Genomic DNA, 21,291 nt, shown 5'->3' on the forward strand with positions numbered 1-21,291 from the left:
TTATTTGGCCTCAGCAGATTGCAAACATAAGAACAGATGGGAAAAGTGATGATAAGGGAGAAGAATGGAAAACATCATGATCAAAAAGCAAGGCAGAAGTCATGATGGTCAGGCCAGGCGAGCTGGGAGAGCAGCCTTGCCCCCCCCTCCCGCCCCCGCTGTAGGGAAAACCAGGCACAGCCCAGAGCCACAATTGCTGTTTCCCTTGATGACTCGAATTGGCAGAAGCTGTAATTCTATTTGATGGTCCTTGAAACTGCTTGATTTTTCATAATACCATACAAACAAGGCTTAACTATAATATAATTGAAAAAAATCTATTTTTTGAACATTATAGAAAACAGAATGAGTTGACAGGCTTTATAGACAACCAGGACTGAGTTCAAGTAGGCCCCAGTTCTAATACTGTTCTGTTACTGGGATCCTTATCAGGTTTCTTCACCTCATGTGTCCTCATCTTGTAAGATGTAGAAGAGTCCCATCTCTTGAGGTTCATGTAAGGATTAAATGGGATGTTATAAAGCACAATAGCACTTAAAACTAATGGCACTTAAAACCCTGAAAATGGTAGCAACTATTAAATAGTTCCAGATGGAGAACAGTGGAATGCTTGTGATTCATTCATGAATATAAAAAAATAGTATATACATAGATACATATACACATATATAGGTATATATGTGGCATTTATATGTATTATGTATATAAAACTAATATACCATATATCTATAGCAGTTTGCATTCTTTTGAGTCACACAGTCTCATGGAGTCTTTTAGAAACTTTGTGAGAGAAACTGGTACTAAGCACCTAATAGTGACATTGTATATACCCTGGTATTCAATAATATTGTTTTAGGAATTCATGAATAATGTTATTACAGTGAATTTGTTCCTAAACCTTATTCTAAACCTTATTCTAAGGTTCCTAAACCTTATTCTAAAAAAATGTATTATAATTTTAGTAAAATAACAAAAAATCATTAAGGCAACCTCATATTGTGGCTTCCATGAAGAAATTTACTTCCTTATATAGCTGTACAATTTTAAGTCTTCATAATAGAATACACACAGTCCCCACACAGAGGTGTTAAAATTTCCCAAAGACCAAGCATTGCCTGAAACTAAAGCTAAAATTGGGACACAAAAGTAACCCGTGAGCATCTAAAGCAAGTGCCTAGTAAGTACTGTTGAATACAGTAAAGAGAGTGCACTGTCTTATTTTTTCCTGGAATTGTTCATAATTTTGACATTTGGAAACCGCCTTACTGAGATTCAGTTGCCACAGCTAGTGTCCTCCAAACTTTCAACCTATTTAATTTCAAAAAAGTAATTGACTTTGTTTGTTTGTTTATAGTACTAAGGGTGGATCCCAGGAGTGCTGTACCTCTGAGCTATATCTACAACCCCTTTTACATTTTATTTTGATACAAAGTCTTGCTAACTCGCTGAGGCTGGCCTCAAACTTGTGATCCTTCTGCCTCAGCCTCCCAAGTGGCTGGGATTACAAGCAGACTCCACCTCGCTTGGCAGTAATTGACATTTATTTAATTATTTAATATTTTTAAGTCATTTTCTCTATCCCTTTCAAGCTAGTCGGTTATAAAGTCGTGTATCTCTCTGAATTGATTTGATGCTACAGTCAAACCACATAAAAGACCTGTATATTCTCTTCTCCCTGAAGTGAATGGGGTTATAGGTGGCTCCCCAGATCCAGCTTTCCCTATTTCTCTAGACCCTTCCTGGAAGCAAATTATTAGACACATTATGAGACCCTGTCTCTGCTCCTGTAACTCCTGTGTGAAAACCAAAAGCCCACAGCCCTGCCCCTAAACAGAGTGGGAGTAAATGCACATGCTGTTAGTTTTTCCCCCTGACTGAGTCCCTCGGGGTGGTGGAAAATTTCTGAAAACTTTCTTCTCCATCAACAGCTCCCCCCAGACACAGATTTCTTCCTTTTCTTTCTCTTAGTCATCTCTTATCATCCCCAATAAAAATCAGGGATGTAACCCATACTCCCTTGGGTTCATCAGTCAATGAAGGATCCAACCCCGTCATCTTGCGCAGTCCTGTGCAGGAGAGTGTCCTGTGTCGAGCCCATTCCATGATCCTCCTAACAAGAGAGGGCTCTGTGCTGCTGACGGATGAGTGAAGTTAAATGAGTGTTTCTGACACAGTTATTTCAATGTTCCTGCCTGACTGTATTTTGAAGATTGTATTGTGCACGTGAGTGTAGATACACTTCTGGATATAAGAATATATTGGAAACTAGGAATAAGTCTCTTGTTCTCAGTGAATCATAATCACAACATCATCCCCTTATGCCTTTCTTTTCTTTACCCATCCAAAAAAAAAAGAATGGGTTATATAAAGGGAGGGGCTGGCAGGAGGGGACCTCCCAATGCTTTTCCGTGGTAGTCTAGTGGCCCCTGTGTCTGCAGAAGGCTTTGTGTGCATGTGTTCACACAATGTTCCTGGAATCCCATATGAAGCAACCTTATGGTGATTTGAAAAGCTGGTGTACAATTTTTGATTTTGGCATTTTCTTCTGCCCAGGAGACAAATACTCAGTTAGATCTAAAGTGGCTGCAGCCGGTCCCTTTCTTGGGAGCGCCTAGTTGTTGCTTTGAATTGCAAACAAACAGCATGGTCTGGCACTGTAGCCTGGCCAACGTATCTCATTATCCATTCCATTAATACTGGTGATGCCCAAATGAGTGAGGCTCTTGCCAACCTGGTCCCTCTGCGACCTTCTCTCTTTAGGTGGATGAAGCAAAAAATATCAACGTAATTTCAAAGGTTCTTCAGGGAAAGGAAAAGCACCAAGAGCTGAAAGAACTCCCCATGTACCTTTCCCCAAAGTGTAAAGTATAAATAAATTCTAGATCTGGTTCCTAGGAAGACTCTTATTGCTGAGACGAAAGCTTGGCGACTTCCCAATTTGCAATTGAGTATAAAAATAGCAGAGTTTCTATTTCAGATGATCTGATTCTCCCCAGGATTCCTGAGGACAAGGAACCACTGAGTGGACATTTTGATGTTTCGATATCTGGTGGCAAAACCTTTGCAGGCTGCTTATCGTTGGGTTTGGTTTTGCTTCAGCGGTCATGCTCTGCAAAGAAAAGTTATTTTGAAATTGCTCTTGCAAATCAAAGGTTCAAATATAATAGACTGCAGAAAAAAATGTATTGCCAATTTCCCCTTTTTCCAAGATGTTCGTAGATTATAAAAGAGACATCATTAAGCCACACCTCAAGATAAGAAGGTTATGCACCAGACTTTTAAATTTACATTGCTGCAGCCCATTAAGACTTTCTCAAACCCCTTCCACTTCAGAAAAGCAGTGAGCCTTTCAACTTGGATGCTCTCCACTCCTGTAAAGGAAGTTTGAATAGCTTAAATACGTCCAGCAAGGATGTAATAATAAGATGTAAAGATGAAAAGTGAAACTGTGTACGTCTCTGGTAAAGCTTGTGTCCAGTTTTGTGGGGACCTGAAGCTTACAAACTTAAAAACACATGCACACACAAAATTAGATCCAAAGTGAACACTTAAAATAACAAATCGCTGAAGCCTTGGAAATGCAGATTCTTTTGAGATTTCGTTAGGCAAAATTACCAGATTTGCTTACTAGAAATACTTCAGATTGTAGCCTGGCTTCTACCCACCCGAACACAACAGTTTCCAGCACTTCCCTACTCTACAGGGATCTGTTAAATGAGGGATCCTAAAGCTTGGCTTCCTCAGTTTCAAGGTGAATCACATCTACCTCTCAGATATAAATGGGGTGGTGTGTTACAAGGACCACATGAGACAATGTATGGCAAGTTCTTGTCATAGCACCCAGTACACACTACTCATTAAAGGATTGTAATTATTACCATAATCGCTGTAATTGTGCACTTAGTACTTGTTATTATTCTAAGTATTTTAAAATATCACTCATTTAATCTCAACTGTCCAATGGAACACTACTATTACCTATGATCCCAATTTATGAATAAGGAAAACAAGACACAGAGATGTCAAGAACCGGCTTAAGAACACAGAGTAGATAGACAAGCAGCGGGGGGACTTGGAGAAATTGGGATTCAAGCTGAGACTTGGGTCTCTAGGGTCCAAGCTCTAAACCGCTGTTAAATATTGATTCACAACTGCCTGCAAATAGGGGAACATTTAGTGTCTCGGGTCATACCAGACAATGATGTCATCCTTAGCCTCAGCCTTTCAACCAGGAAGTCATAGAAGCAAGGAAGGGCCTGGTTTTCAACTGGGAGGCCTAAAGAACCTGTATGCAGTAGGTTCCTGGAATGGTTTGGGTTGAATCTCCTCTTCGCAATTGTAGGAACCACAGTGAGCAGCCTAAGAGGGAAATATTTACTCTAAGAGATCCCCGTAATAGTAAGACTATAGGATAAGTAGGTAAAATAGTGTATTATTAAAAGAAAGTCTGTTTTCAGATCATTTGGCAGGAGTGGGGGTGGGGGGATTGCTATTTTTATAGAAGGCAAATACTTCAGATGGACAGATATGTAGTAAATCCTCAATAAAGGGTAGCAGCCATTATTATTGGAATGAGGAAGAGTTGAGTTCAAATTCCATTCAACAACTTGTGTGACTTCCCGAAAGCTTTTGAAAAATGTTTCTGAACCTCTTTTCCCATCTTTAAAAGGGAAAGTAACATTTGTGACTATTATGTGAGATCATATACAGCATCCTGTGCAGCGAATGGCAAATCACATGTCCAATGCATCATAACCATGTTTATCATCATCGTTACCACGTAAGTATGTTGATGACTGTTTCATGCCACCATTTCACACTTAATCTGGAAGAAGTGATCTGAAAGATTTCCCAGACTACCTCCCAAGTGTGCCAGGAACCGAAGAGAACAACCTCAGGTCCTATAAGAAAGGAATAGACAATTGAATCTAAAATGAAACCTCATCTTCTCAAAGAACTTACTTAAATAAAATAGAGGGATTAAAAAAGGCATAACCCCAGAACATCAGGAAGGAGAATTAAATAGCCGAAATAATTCATCAACCTTGGATACAGAAAAGCAGATGAGGAGTGGATTGTTTCAGATGAGTAGCTTGTAGAAGCTACAATCCAAAGTGCCAGGAAGAGGAGGGTTCCAAGGAGAAGTGAGCTCAGGGTTAAGCCATGGGCTGAAAGCTGTGGGACACAAAAAGTGTGGCAACAGAGCACATGCCAGTAGCTGGAGCCCCACTTCCCTTTCTCATCTTGCAGCTGGGGGACCACCTCGGCATTGTGCACCCTGCCCCCAACACCCCTCCCCCCAAACGGAGTACACAGCCACAGCTCAGAAACAAGAGCAGAGGTTAAGTTGCGGCCTGTACTTCTCCCTAATCTCCTCCTAGAATGCCAACAATCAGGCATATGCCAGAATATTCTGCCCTAGAGAAGTGAATGGCTCAAGAGAAAATCTCTCTGCATGCTGGCATTGGACAGAGAGGCACTGGCATTGGTATTGGTGTGTCCCAGAATTCCTCCAATGAAACTGGTTCCCCCAACCACCATTACCCAAAGAAGAAGCTCTTCATTCAGTGAGCCCCCAAAATGAAATAAATTGTGAAAAAGAATGAGAATTAACACCTTCAGAAAAGGTAAGATACTTTATTTTGTAGTATGGGACAGGATGCAGCTGCCTCCTTTTTGGCAGCACTGGGGAGAGAACCCGGGCCACACACGTGCTAGGCAAATGTTCCACAACTGAGTTCCATCCCCAGGCCAAGGATGCAAACTTTAAAGAGAGCTTGTGGAGACCAAAATATGATAGAAATTTTTACAGAGAAAGAAACTCCTTTAATTGAAAATAAAAATTGAAGACGACAAGCAAAAATGAAAGGAAAAATGGAAATTAGAGAAAATATAAAAGAAGATCAGTCTGGGGTATCTAATACTCAAGCAAAGGTATTTCAGAAAATGAAATAGAGAACAAAGAGAATAAATTATTCAAAAAATAATCCAGTAAAAATGAGCAGAATCAGGGAACAGAAAAGTCCTAGATTGGAAAGTCCACTCAGATACCTTTGAATGAGTGAATGGAAAAGGCCACCCATGTCATAGTTTATCATTAATGAACTCTTGGAACACATGAGCTAACGAGAAGTTCCTAAGCTCTTAAGAGAAAAATCAATGCTGGGAAAAATAAGAATTTTGCACCTCTCGATGGCAACACCAGATGCTAGAAGACAAGGTCTTCTACAGGCAAATTATTTTCCATTTAGGATTCAACATCCAGCCAAACTGTCAATCAAGTGAGAGGGAGAATAGATACTTTCAGATCTGCAAGGACTCAAGGCACTACACCTCTCCAAAACTCCTTCTTACAGAAGGGGTGGGGAGAGTTCTGGGGTGCTGACAGATAGCTATCTGGACTTGAGAACCACGGTTGAGGTCTGAGCAGTGAGAGTCATGGGAGAAAGGGTTAGCCCTCCAGAACGCAATATTTAAGTAGATATGAAAATGTAAATATTGACCAATGATTTTGATAAAATGTATGGGGGAGGGGAAGGGAGCAGAGTGGAAGGAAGGAGGTTTAATTTCTCATCTACCATAATTAAAAGTTATCAAAAAAATGAAGAATGAGATATAATATAAAGATAGAAAATATATCCCAGAAGAGCTGGCTAGAGAGTTTTAAAAATATTTTTAAATATAAAATCCAATCGATGTGGGGGCACCACATTTTGATATACTTTGATTTGGGGGTATTATTTTGCACAAAAATATATTAATTAAAGCAAAGCCAAGGAAGTTAATAAGGCGGATTTCAGAAATGGTGATGTTTCTTCACCCATACCCGTCAGCCTCCAACAACAAGGCACCCATCCCGCTAGTCACATGTTACCTAGTCCCGTGTCACAAAGAGAGGCTTAGGCTTGTTACCAGAGGAGTCTGTAGCAAAGCAGGGGTTGGGATGGAAACCGTGTGGGGACAAATTACCTCAGCTCCCTAGTTTCTGGCAATATAATAATCCTAACCTGCTATAGTTCAGATCTGGAATGTCACCTAACGGCCCATGAATGGTTGGTCTTTAGCTTGTCCCTATTGAGAGGTGGTGGGCCTTTTAAGAGTTGGGCCTAGAAGAAGGAAGTTGGGTCAGGGTCACTGGGGGCATGCCCTTGAAGAGGATTAGTGGAACCCCAACCTCTTCCTGTCTCTCTTTTTTCCTCTCTCATGAGATGAGGGCTACCTCCACCACATACTCCTGCCATGATGTTCTGCCTCACCACAGACTTAAAAGCAAGGGGCCAATTGCCCATGGAATAAAACCAGGAGTCCAAATACACCTTTCCTTCTTATAAGTTGCTTACCTAAGGTATTTTGTCAAAGCCACAGTTGAGCAACACAAATCCTCAACAGACCACTGGAGAACAAAACAAATGATGTGTTTTGTAATGTGCTTAGCAGGGTCTCTGGATCATAAATTCTTGACATAGGGTACTTGGTAACATTATTCCAGCATTCCTCCTCAATCTCAAGGCAAAAACTAATGCACATTAAGATCTGGAACTTGCAGGATCTAGAGTTTGGAGTTTCAGTTCTGTTTGGAGCATATGTGAGTGGCTCAGCCAAGTTGTAGCACGGCACATCTCTAAAGAGGAATTGCCACTTAGAGTTGTTGTGGTTCTGGTTGTTGTTTTGGTGATACTGGAGACTGAGCCCAGGGGTGCTCTACCACTGAGCTACATCCCCAGCCCTTTTTATTTTATATTTTGAGACAGGACATCCCTAAGTTGTCCAGGCTGGCCTTGAACTTTGTGATCTTTCCATCTCAACCTCCCAGGTCGCTGGGATGACTCGTGATGGCAGACTTGCTACTTATGGAGCCTCAAGGTTATAGTCTCCTTCTCCCTTCCCCAGCCTGTTTTGCCATCATCTCATTCTTACACTGGAGTTTATTTCCAAATTCTCCCACCTGGTATTTTAAGGTGTTTTCTCTACTTGGAAATACTTCTTAGCAAAAGGAAAGTGACTGAACTTTTTGGAAAGTAAAGTTGAGGGTAGGTCTTTGGAGCTTTATTTTTCTCTTCAAATTCTGGATCAAAAATTCAAAACGGCCAGAGCAGGCTTCTAAAAGGGTAGCATCCGTGAGCTGGAAGAACTTGTGTGGGCCTCTCTTGGGTCCTGCTACCTGAACTCCTTGGGCAAGAGTGCAATTCACCCACGTCCAAAGGCCTCTTTGTTCCTGGGAAGTGCACCGTATGAATTAGTCTGGATGGACAGGGTTTGCTGTCACCGAGGGCTCCTGACCCCACCTAAAATAATCCTAAGTATGAAATCTTCATCTGCCCTGGTTGTTCTCCTTAAAGATTCTAGAACCAGTGTCAGCCACACCAGTGTCTGGACCTGGCGTGGAATGCTCCCTGCTCTCAGCTCAGCCCTCTGTCAGGCTTAATCCTAAGGTCTAAGTGACAGACAGATGGCTGCTACCTGATCCTTTTGGACACATTTAGGTTGCCAAAAAGCCCTGAAACCACAGGCATTCCAAATCTCTGTGGTTTGTGGGTTTGGGTCCCATTACCATAGGCTTTCCCTTTGTGGACGTTTCTCTGTGGCTTCTGGTTGGTGACCTAGACTCTTGCCCAGCAAGATTCCTTCAGGTTTCAAAATAACTACAGAGACTCTTTTTTCAGTGCTGTGGATGGAGCCCAGAGCCTCACACATGTAGGGAAGAGCTCCACCCCCGAAATACCAAAGCGGAGCTTCCTAATTTTCTTTTTACCTTTTCCCCCTTTATAATTGGTCCATCATAATGGCACATAATGGTGGGATTTGCCATTACGGTACACGCACATGAGAGAGCAATCTAATTTAGCCAATATAGCTTCCAGTATTTCTCCTTTGCAACTTCTTAATTTTCATCAGTGACAATTCATAAATGTATCCTCCAAGATATTTTAAATATGTATGAACAGATCAGGCCTCTAGTCAATTGCTACCTTCAATAAAAAAAAAAAAATTAAAGCAGACTTCAGAAGCCCAGGATCTGATTTAACTAAATAACTAGTTTCACAATCAGGACTCCAAGAAAGAATCCTTTAAGTGTTGACTTGCTGCTTCTGGATGTTGGCCCAAGTTCCCACACACATGTGCCGTGTTGGAAAAGAAATCCCAAGGAAAGAACACTACGATATTTCCTCTTGTCTTAGAATTCGTGTCTCCTATTTTGCTGAGTATAATTCTTTAAAAGTCATAGATTGACTGATCCTGGTACTGTTTCCTAAAGTTACCCACCCCCACTCCGAACACACACGTCCACTTACACCCTCCATCTGCAGGGCCCCAGCCTACACACATACCAGGTTTTTCTATTTCCATTCAGCTAAGAAGTCGTTGCAATGGGGAAAATAAATTAGAACTAAATTAGACGGAGATTCAGAGTCCTGGAAGCGTGACTACAGATGAACACTTCTGGTTGTTTTATGTCTCCACTGCCTGGGGGGTGGCCTCCCACATCAGAAACCGGCCACACGGTTAATCAGTGCACAGAAGGGAAATCAGGAGGGAGATCCAAATCTGCTCAGAGAGATAGAATCTTTCCCCAAATTGTGTCCACCTCAAGGGAGAAAAAAAAATCACTTACTACAGAATATTTTCAAACTGTTAGAAATATCTGCATTCTTTTCCCTTGCTTGTAGTGGAGAAATCCAAATTAGAAAACTTCCTATTTAAGATAATCAACAGAGGAGAACACCAGATCAACTTGGGCTAATATCAGTAGTGGGGAAGACCAATTAACAAATTCATGAATTGTGCTGTTTACACTTGTATTCCTAAGGTTAATTATGCGATCAAGTAATAGCTTTCGCCTTGATTAGAGGGCCCTTAGGAAATAAAAGTGTGTTTCCACTTTACAAGTATGTTTGCAGTTCAGTCCTGTGGTGGAGCACACACCTCCCTATGCACGTAGCCACTACGAGGAGGGTCTTAATTCAATAGCCTCCAGCCTCAGTGCTCACACAGAAGCATAAATCATGTGTGATAACACCCATCAATACAGTCATCTCTCTCAGGACCATTTGTAGTGTCCATTCTTTCAAGATGTCACAGACTTTCCCCCTCATTCCCTTTTGGGAACCAACTACCAGTAAAATTATTAGTTCCTTGTCCTAAAATATATGTACAGGTAAAAAAGAAAAACAAATCACCCATGTCTCAGGGGATACACTTTGCAAATTGTTTGTCCCAGAACCTATTAATGATGGATGGATGGTCACATTTTATGAAGGATTATTCCCTGCCAAGGCACCTCATGTGTTGTTTCCACAATAAGCCTATGTAGTGGATGTTATAATCATACTCTCTCCTTTACAGATGAGGAAACTGGCACAGAGAGTTTATGTACATTGCCCAGGTTCACAGCAGCCACCTAAGCCAAGGTTTGAACCCATGTGGCTCCAGCAACTGCACATTTAACCACAGTGTGCTGTTGCTTCTCCCTTCAGGAACCAGGCTTTGGTGTGCGGTGTTAGAGGAGAGTAGATTATATCAACAAAATGGACGAGGAACACAGAGAAGGTACATTGTGCCATTTGTAATCTTCAAGTGAATTGCGAAAGTTACTTATTTTGCCTGCAGTCATTTCTGAGTTCTTAAGCCCAAAGTAATCCAACAGGAAAGTGGTTTCTCTGGGGTTTGCTGAATGCATTATGGAGATGCGACCAGAGCCTTCCCTGTACAAGCTCACTGGGAGATCTGGGCCATCTGGGCTGGCCCTCATCTGGCACTCAGTGAGCGCTGGCTGAGGCTGGTTCTTCTAGTGGCCACAGTGGTACCTGGCTGGACAAAAACCTTGACTGCTGACGTGGATAAATTAAGAGATGGTTTGTTGGCTTTAAGGAAGACTTGCCGCAGAATATTCTGGATGGAGATCAATACACCAAATTCATTTCATCTCCTTGTTTTTATAAGAGTGTCAACTGGAAATGACATGCGGTCATTGTGTGCTCAAGGCTTCAGAGTCAGACAAAGTTAAATACAATACAGACTCCGCCCTTGACAGCTAGGTGGCTTCCCATAAATCACTGCACCTCAGTGGCCTTCATGTAAAGGAATATCTACCTCGGTTTGTGATGAAGATGAAATCAGATCATCCAGGTTATGGGCCTCATTCTCGACCACTCAAAGTGTGGTCATGGACCAGCTGCCTGTGCAGGTCCTCACCTGAAGGTTTCTCAGAAATGCAGAACCTCAGGTCTCATCCCAGATCTGCTGAGATAGAAACTATAGTTAGTCCTCAGGGTTGTTCCTCCAAATGGTCCTTCATCTCAAATACGGGAGTTTGAGAAGTCATGGGAACTGAAACACATTGTGACCATTAGCTGTAACTATATACACAGATTTCTGCCACCAGTAACCTCAGTATCCCCATTAGGAGTAAAGTGTTAAAGTAAAGAGACCTTGGAAATGAGCTACAAGGTCTAGGTTGGACATCCCCTCCCTGCCTTCATTGACCCTCAGTTTGTAAATTCTCGGAGATGAAGGAGAAAATATGCGAAGAAAGCAACTGAGACTTTTGGGGGGAAACCAAAGTCAGGGGGGAAAACAACCATGAACTTCACAGCTTTGGCTTTGGACAATGATAGAAGCTATACCTACCCTAGGAACGCCTTTTTGGTTTTCTTGTAGCACAATTCAAGTCTCCCACCAGCTCGAGGCTTTTGAGTGTACAGTTATTGCTCCAAAGTGATTCACAGGCTTGAAAGAGCCACTCTCTTCTAGAAGTCTGTTTAGAATGCAGAGGGCTTAAAGATTAGCGCTGGGAGTGAGAGCATTTGACTGCCTAAGTGTTCAATCTCCCAGGTACTCAGATACTTCGCAGTGAGAACCCATGTTCATTAAACTGTAAGCAAATTAGAGTTCAAGCCCAAGATATAAAGGAAGACCTAATTAGTGCACGGCCGCCATCCACCAGCCACCGTCAGACTTCTCGTAGGTGAGGAGTCCTATGCCTCAGCAATAGTTTCTCGCACAAAAGAAAACCACATAGCTGCTTTCTGCAGGCTGCCGATGCCGTGCTCGATCGCACTCGATTTACAATGAAATGAAGCAGAAGTCTGCAAGACTGCATTAAAGCTTTAATTTTCCTTTTGGGTTTTACCTCCATTTTATCTATCTAGAAGAATCCAGAATGGTTTGATAAATACAGCATGTTGCCAGCTAATAAATAAAAAAGCTATTTTTTACCAAGTGGATGTTCAATTACTGTTGCACATGACAGAAACTTCCTGGGTGTTCCGAGTGAAGGAAGGCACGCCATCCTTCAGCAAAATTGATTTGGAGGTGAAACATTGCTCGCTGTCCCCCAAATCCAGCAGCCGTGACGTCATGCAGTTCTCAGTGATTTTTTTTTTATACTGGGGATTGTACTCAGGTACACTTAACCACTGAGCCACATTACCAGCCCTTTTTAAAAAAAAAAAAAAAAAACATTTTATTTAGAGATAGGGTCTCCCTGAGTTGCTTAAGGTCTCTTTCACTAAGTTGCTGAGACTGGTCTTGAACTCAAAATCCTCCTGCCTCAGCCTCCCGAGCTGCTGGTTTTACAGGCATGTACAGAGACGTTTGACCCACTGGTGGCTGCCGTGTTCCTGGCCTGGGTTCCAGGCAAAACCTTTTGGACTCAAAGGAATTGAGATCCCAGAGGAGGCTATAGCCCACCAGACATATTGTAGACTAATCATCCAGCTGCCTGAGGGGATTTGTAAGGAATGGCACTCCCTTTCTCCCCACCCCTGTAACCAGAAATCCCAAGGGAGCCATGTTTGAGTTTATAAAACTGCCACAAACCTGGTTCCACACTCCCCCACTCCATTCCAGGCTTCTTGAGTTAAAAGTTGGGGTGAACTTAAATCTTGGGGAAGGAAGGCAGGATTCCAATTTGTTTGCTCTGCAGGTAGAGTGAGGGTTCCCTGCATCTGGATTGGAAAAGAATCTGCTGAAGTAGCAGCCAGAGACCTGAAAGAGGAGCCCTGTCATGGAGATTGGTGGAGGGGCTCAGCCCAGAACCTGCGAGAGGGCTGGAAGCCAGGGCTCAGCCGACTCGCCCCCTGCAGCTGCTGGGCCTGACTTTGAAGGAGAGGGGGGCTGCAGCTGAGCTGGTTTTGTTTTTTGTTTTGCAAAACTGGAAATAGCACAATCAGTCCCAACAGGCACCTCTTGGCAAGCCAATTTTCGATGCTCCCGTGGGCCTGAGAAATGGGTGCATTTTATTTCCGTGTTACCAATGAGCAAGCGGAGGCTGAAGGGCATGTCTGCCATTTACCTATAAAGTCACTCACAGAGGGTGGTGGAGATTGGAGCCTGGCCCCCACCCAGAAAACCAAAGCTGGCCCTCCTCTGTCCCCAGTTCCAGAAAGATGTGAAAGCTGGGAAGTGTGGGAGATGCAAGAAGGAACATGGGAAGTGGTCTCTGAGGGAGGAAATAATGTCCAGGAAAATGGAGCAAGTGGGGATTCGGGAAGGCAGGGGAGGAATTAAGAGAGAGAAAGAAGCTTCCCAAGATGGAGAGGTGAGGCTGCTAGGAATGGGAGGGAGCTCATGGTCCTCCCAAGCTCTGGGCAGTGAGGGGTGAGGCTCTCCACACCCACTCCCCACCCTGAGTCAAGAACCTTCAAAACCTTCCTGGAACCTCGTGAACCGGAACCACAGCCTCAGAGCCTGGAGAGACACAGCAAAATCTGAACTGGGAGTTCTGCCATCATAGAACCTGGGGCTGGGGTAGCCGCTGGCCTGGGGAAAAAACCTCAGCTTGGGCCTGAGACCCTTCCCCTGCATTTCCCCTCCCCAGAGGACAGCAAAGGACAATGCCCAGGGGTATCCTCTTAAAGAAGTAGGAGCGGTCCTGATGCCAGGCTCTGTCTGCAAGACTCCATGTTCCCAAAGGGTGCCAGTGGCCCCCCATTGGTCCTGGGAATAAAAGGTGATGGGATCACCCTAAAGGGAAAGCCTCATGTCAGAGCCTGGTCACACAACTACTTTCCATTGGTGCCTCTCTGATGAAATGCATCATAAAGTATACTTTTCTTGTCTTATAAAATATACACATAAATTTAAATTTAATCTTCCGACTGACATCCACAACTGGCACCAAAACTTTGAAATCATTAGTTGGAAAAGTGATTGGGAGGGAGGGTGTGGTATAAAATAAAGAAATAGAGCAAACTAAAAGAAAAGTCCTTTCTCCTGACTCTATACAATGTTTACTTGTGTAGGTATTCATTTTTACTGGGGATTGAACTCAGGGGACTCTACCGCCGAGCTCCCTCCCCAGTCCTTTTTTATTTTGTATTTTGACACAGGGTCTCACTAAGTTATGGAGACTGCCTTGAACTTGTCATCCTCCTGCCTTAGCCTCCCGAGTCACTGGGATTACTGGGGTTTACCACCTGCACGCCTAAAGATATAGTTTAGGAAATCCACACAGCAATGCACGGCTTCTCTGCCTGGGAACAGAAATACCTGGAACACAGGAGCCTTCCCTGGGCTCCGTCTCTCATGCCTCGCCTCATCATCATTAACATCTCTGAAAGGCCCTTTGTGTGACAGATGAGGGTGTCAATTTGTTTCCCTAAGGACAGGCATGCAGCTCATGCATAATATTTTGTCTAAGAAACCAGTTCTTACAGGTTGAGGACTGGGGATATGGATTAAATGAAACGAACCAGAAGAATAGAGACGGGTACAGAGGCAAGTCCCTGCCAAGCAGGAGAATTAAGGGAACCACACAAAGTCTGCAGCCTAGAGCCCTGGGCTGGGACCAGTGGGGATGCCAGGAAGGAGCCAAGGCCCAGGAGCCCAGGGGTCACCACGTGCTGCAGAGGTGCAGACAGGATAGCAGGGCCTTGGACATAAAGATACCAAATGTTGTTATAGTCAGGATTGTCCCGATTCCTTACTATTCTTTTCAATCAAGATGTACTGGCATCTCTGCCCTAATGTCACATATACATTGCTTAAAAAAAATGGCTAAAAAATAATAGGGCTTTGGGGAAAAGAAAATCAGAGCAGTCCGTAAACATTTGTGGAACTTGGTAACCAAAGCACTAGCAGAAAACATTGCAGCCCTACTAAAATACAAACCTGGTTCCGCCCCTCCTGGTGTGCCCACTGGGCATCACCGGCAGTGGATTCTTGGCAGCCGTTAAGCCCATCCCCAGGGCCCTCACCTCCTCCTTCTAAACTCGGGTCCCAGGGCACATCCACTGCCTCCAGAGAGAAGTTCCAGAGAAATTAAAAGTCTGACTCAGGATGTAGGCTTCTCTGTTAATGTCATTAGCTTGGGGGGGGACATGTAATCAAGCTTCCAGATCTAATTCTAGTTTGTAAGAAATATTGAAGATAGATGAACGACTTAAATGGCACCATGAAGAGACAATTAGTCAAATCCACGGTAAACCTGTTTGAACAACCCAACTGTAAAAAATGCTTTTTAAAAAATAAACAACCAGGGGAAATTAAGCCCTGACTTATAATAGGTGATATTCAGGAACTAGTGCTCATTTCGTGAGGTGTGATAGTGATGTTATAGTTATGTTTTAAAAATCTTTATCTGTGGGGGAAGAAAATAAGAAGATGAGATAGATAGGCCTCAAAATGCTAGTAGCTGTTAGACTTAAGGGATAGGTACCTGAGGTTTCTTTATTTTTTTTTTTCTGTATGATTGAAATTTTTTTTGTAATAAAAAAAAATAGGATCTTGCATTCCCAAAAAGTAAGGAAGGACCAAACCAACAATACCAAACAAACAAAAATCCCTGAAAGAGCTCCCCATGGACCCAGCTATACAATTTGAGCCCCAAACAGTAAACCAGCCTGTATTAGCTCCTAACTAAAAGTATAAAGTAAACATCCATAAGTCTATTCTGATATAAATAAGTGATCAAATGCAGAGAAGAACAAATATTCCATGTGAAGTAGTTTATATAGATAGTCTTCCTTCAAGAAGGTTGTTTGTCAGCTTTCCATCACTCTAATGAAACACCTGAGACCACTTATTATCAAGAGAAAAGGTTAGTTAGCTGGATGTGCTGGTACTCTTATGATCCCAACAACTAGGGAGGCTGAGGTAGTAGGATTGCAAGCTTGAGGTCAGCCTAAGCAACTTAGTGAGACTGTCTCAAAAGAAAAAATAAAAAGGGCTGGGGATGTGGCTCAGTGGTAAAGCACCTGTGGGTTCAATCCCCAGTACCAAAAGAGAACAAGAGTGGGACTGAGAGAGAGGTTTCTTTTGGCTTATGATTTTAGAGGCTCCAGTCCATAATCCCTTGGCTCTGTTGCTTTGGGCCTGTGATGAGGCAGCACATCGTGGCAATTCCAAGTGGTAGAGTAAAACCGTTCACCTCGTGAGCCAGGGCGCAAAGAGAGAGAGGAAACCGCCTGGGGTCCCAATACCCCCTTTAATGCCCACGTCCTCCCATGGGGCCCTGCCTCCTAGAGGGTCCTCCGCCTCTCAGTAGAACCACCCTGGGCACCAAGCCTTTCACACATGGGCCTTTGGACGGCATGAACCATCCACACTGTAGCAGGGGTGGAGGGGATCTCCCCACTCCTCAACCACTGAACGCACACAGGAACTTCCTTCTGGAGTCAGACATGGAGAAGGAGAGCAAGTCAGCAACCTCACAAGTGGAGAAACCGGAGTGAGCTATGCTACCCAGGGCCGGTGACCAAGGTCAACCTCCACAGGTGTAAGTGATGTTGATAAGATGTGCCCTTGACAGGTGACCAAAATGGCATTTTACTTGTGTTATCTTCCTCCAAAAATCCCATAGCCACAGCCTAATCATGAGAAGAACACCAGACAGATCCCAGTGGAGGAATTCTCCAAAACACCTGGCCAGTTCTTGGAAAAACTGTCAAGGTCATCAAAAACAAGGGAAGTCTAAGACATTGTCACATCCAAGAGGAGCCCAAGGAGACATGACGACTGAATATAGCATGCTGCCCTGGATGGGATTCTGGGATAGAAAAAGACATTCAAATGAAAAAAACCTAAAGAAATCTGAATAAAGCCTGGGCTGAGTTAATCGTCATGTGTCATTTTTGGGTCATTAATTGTGATAAATGCACTATACTAATGTAGGCTGATACTAATAGCAGAAGTTGAACGTAGGAACCCTGTTATTCTCACAATTTTTATTCTCACATCTAAAGTCATGGAAAATTTTTCTTTAAAATGATTCTGAAAAATATTTTAAAAAAAAACAAGAACAGATGCATTAGCAAGAAATCACACCCTGCTCCCCCCCTCCCCCCATTATCTTTTGAATTAAAGAAACGTCTCTGAAAACTAGGACAGTGAAGAAGTTCAGTCTGTGGGCGGTGGAGCAGATGTGGCCAGATGGGGTGGGACTGGGCTGAACTGAGGGCTCCTGCTCACCCACTCCCCCTCCAGCCTCAGCGCTGCTGGAAACACCGCTCACTCCCACATTCTTTTGCCACCGACTTCCTTGTTCATTGCTTTGTTTTTTAATAACAGCTTTATTTTTAATTTTTATTTTTTTGGTACCAGGGATTGAACTCAGGGGCACTCGACCACTGAGCCACATCCCCAGCCCTATTTTGTATTTTATTTAGAGACAGGGTCTCACTGAGTTGCTTAGCACCTCGCTTTTGCTGAGGTTGGCTTTGAACTCACAATCCCCCTGTCTCAGGCTCCCAAGCCACTGGGATTATGGGCATGTGCCCACTGCAGCCAGCCGGCTAATAACAGCTTTACTGAGATACAATTCACCTACCAAAAGTGTTCTCCCTTTATACAGGTCAGTTGTTTTTAGTATGTACACAGAGTTGCACAACCATCACTGTGGTTTAATTTGAGAAAATTTTTATCACCCCAAAAAGGAATACTATCCTTATGAGCTGTCACTCCATCTGACCTACATCCCTTGACAACTCCTACTCTGTTTTCTATCCCTATGGATTGACTATTGCTATGGTTTCAATGCCTCCACCAAAACTCATGTTGGATTTAATCCTCATTGTGAAATATTAAGAGGTGGGGAAGGCAGGACCTTTAAGAAGCCATGGGTTGGGTCGTGAGGGTGCTACACCCATGAATGGATTAATTCATTCATGAATTAATGGATTACTGGATTAATCGCATTAGTGACTTTGTTATTCAAGCAAAGTCTTCTGGCTTGCTTTCTCTGTCTCACCATGGGATGTGTCCGCCATGTCATGACCCAACAGGAAGGCCCTCACTGGATGTCAAGTTGAGGCCAGCACCATGCTCTTGGATCTCCTGAAGGAGGAACTAAATAAACTTCTTTTTATTATAAGTTATCCATTCTATGGTATTTAATTGTAGAAACAAAGACAAATTAATACTACTATTCTCTATATTTCATATCCATGGACTCAAAGTATGGGATCTTTGTGACTTCTTTCACTTAGCCATATTTTTTTCAAGTTCCATTCATGATATGACATATATCAGACTCTGTTCCTTTTAATATGACTGAATAGTATTCCATTGTATGGATATACCACATTTTATTTATTCATTCATTAGTTGATGAACAGGTAATTATTTCCATTTGGGAGCTATTATAAATAATGTTGTTATGAATACTCATATATGAGTTTTGTATATTTTATTTCTCTTGGGTGTACATCTATGAGTGAAATTGTAGGTTATTATTTGATATTTTTGTTGTTTTATAATTGATGCATTAAAATTATTTATAATGTGGAATTCATTATGCTACATTTGTGCATGCATAGAATATACAAGTTAACATTCAATTTTTTGAGGAATTGCTGAACTGTTTTCCAAAGTGCTTGCACCATTTTCTAATCTTACCAGAATTTCTAATTTCTAATTCTCCACATCTTCACCAGAACCTGTTATGGTTTGCCTTTTTTGTTTTAGCCCTCCTAGTTGTGTGAAGTCAGGTATCTCATTATGATTTGATTTGCATTTCTTTAAGGATTACTGATACTGATCACCTTTTCCTGTGCTTATTGGATTTTTGTCTTTGTGTGTGTGTGTGTGTGTGTGTGTGTTTGTATGTGTACTGGGGATTGAACCAAGGGATGCTTTACCACTGAGCTACATCCCAGGTCCTTTTTTATTTTGGGACAGGATCTCACTAAGTTGCTTAGGGCTTCACTAAGTTGCTGAGGCTGGTCTCAAACTTGCCATCCTCCTGCTTCAGCCTCCCAAGTCACTGGGATTACAGGCCTCTGCTACCATACTTGGCTTATCTGTCTTCTTTATAGAAATGCCTGTTCAAATTCTTTGTCCATTCTAAAATTAAATTGTTGAGCTACAGGAGTTGTTTATATACTCCAAAACAAGTCCTTTGTCAGGTATATAATTTGCAAATATTTCCCCCCATTTTGTGGGTGGTCTTTTCACTTTTTTAGTGTTGTCCTTTGAAGCAGGAAAGTTTTACAGATTTTAATTTAGACAAGGTCCAATTTACCTTTTCCTTCTCTCTCCCCGCCTTCTTTCTTTCTCTCCACTTTTTCTTTTCCTCCTTTCTTCCTTTTTATTTTTATCTTTTGTACTTTTGCTTTCACATCTAAGAAACCATTGTTTAACCCAAGGTCATGAAGATTTGCACTTAAGTTTTCATTTAAGATTCCTGTAGTTTAGCTCTTTCGTGGCCTAGGATCCACTTTGAGATAATTGTTGTGTGTGGTGTGAGGTAGGATCCCACTTCATTCTTTGCTGTGGATAGGCAGCTCTCCCCACAACATTTGTTGAAAGGATCATTCTTGTCCACACTGAACTACCTTTTCACTCTTATTGACCATCAACTGACCATAAATGTTAAGAGTTTATTTCTACTTCTTTATTTTTTAATAGCTAATTATTTTTTTAAAAAATATTTGTTCATTGTAGAAGTTTTGGAACATATGACAAAGAACAAAGGAGAATATATTTTTAAATGGTATTATTTCAGCATCCAGAGAAAAACCAGGTTTCTGAAGCTATCAACTGAATTATTTTTTCTTGAAAAATAAAAAATCTGGGATGGTGTTAGAGGTGCTTTGACAGTTTATATATCTTAAAAGCTCCAAGGGTGAGTGTCATGTGGCGTAAGGACCACACTGAGAACGGCTGTCTCGGGCTGTACTGCTCTGGAGACGAGGTTTGTGCAGGTGTGCTAGGGTGTAAGTTAATGCAGTCACCCATCCCAACAGCCGACTTAGCCGCAGGCTGGCTGGGCCCAAGGAGAGCTGGGTGACCTCCCTCCTGCTCCCCCTGACCTTACCAGAGAAGCATGGCCCTCCAGGCACGTTGCATCAAGTCACACTTGGAGATGCTCTGGGACATTTCCACATCTTTGCCAGTAGATAGCAAACGAGAACCCCATTGTTTTATGTGCCCTCCTTCCTTATTAATCGGCAGTCATGGACTTTCATAGGTTATTTCCAGACAGTCTACGAATCTCAGGAAGGTCTACAAAGAAGACTGATGAACAAATGGAGGTAACCCCAGCCCCGAAGCCCTAAACCCCAAAGCCCACAGTGCGGGAGGAGCCTGTGCAGCCGGCCGGGGTGAGGCAGGCAGGAGGCAGGGAGAGCCGCTTCCTGAGCCTGGAACACAGGAGACAGTAAGGGAGGGCAGAAAGGGGGGTGTGCAGGGCCCACCGCAGTAGGGGTGACCTCCATATGTAACCGTGTCCCTTTATGCTTTGAATACAGTGCTTGCTGCTCCACCACTGCAACTTAGTTTTAAAATGGACATGTTTCTTTCTCCTCCTCTCTCCCTGCTCCTTCCTAATCTCTCCCCATCCCTATCTCAGGGGAAACAGGGTTACCTTTCTTCCCCATCCTAGGCAGAGTTATCTGTCCCCAGTGCACACCCTCCATAGGAACAAAGTCATCCAGACTTTGGGGGTGGCACCAGAAGATCTCAGAAGTGACTGTCTCCCAAGTTCACAAGTGAATTACAACTCCAGACAGAGAACACCTGGAATACAGCCTTGAGTCACCTCTTTAAAAGCCCCTGCTCCTGCTGAGGGGCAGAATCACAGCCTCTGGGACAGGAGTCCCCTGTGTTTCTCATTTGCTAGCAAAGCAATGAACCTTCTTTTTCCTTTTTTCTCAAAACTGTGTCCTCGTTCTTGGATTAGCATCGGGGACAAGGACCGAGCTTCCGGCAACACTTACACTCTGGGACAAGGGCAGGAAGGGAGAATAAGAGAGGAAGAGGGAAACTCAGGTCCTTTACAGAGGAGGGAACGCCATTCAGGGTTTGTTCAGCAAAGTCCTTAAAACCCAGTCCCTCGCCCAGGGTCTTCACTCC

Source organism: Marmota monax, unplaced genomic scaffold (assembly GCF_021218885.2).
Source record: "Marmota monax isolate L192 unplaced genomic scaffold, Marmota_monax_Labrador192_F-V1.1 WCK01_AAM20220418_F8-fsc00002, whole genome shotgun sequence".
NCBI lineage: Eukaryota > Metazoa > Chordata > Mammalia > Rodentia > Sciuridae > Marmota > Marmota monax.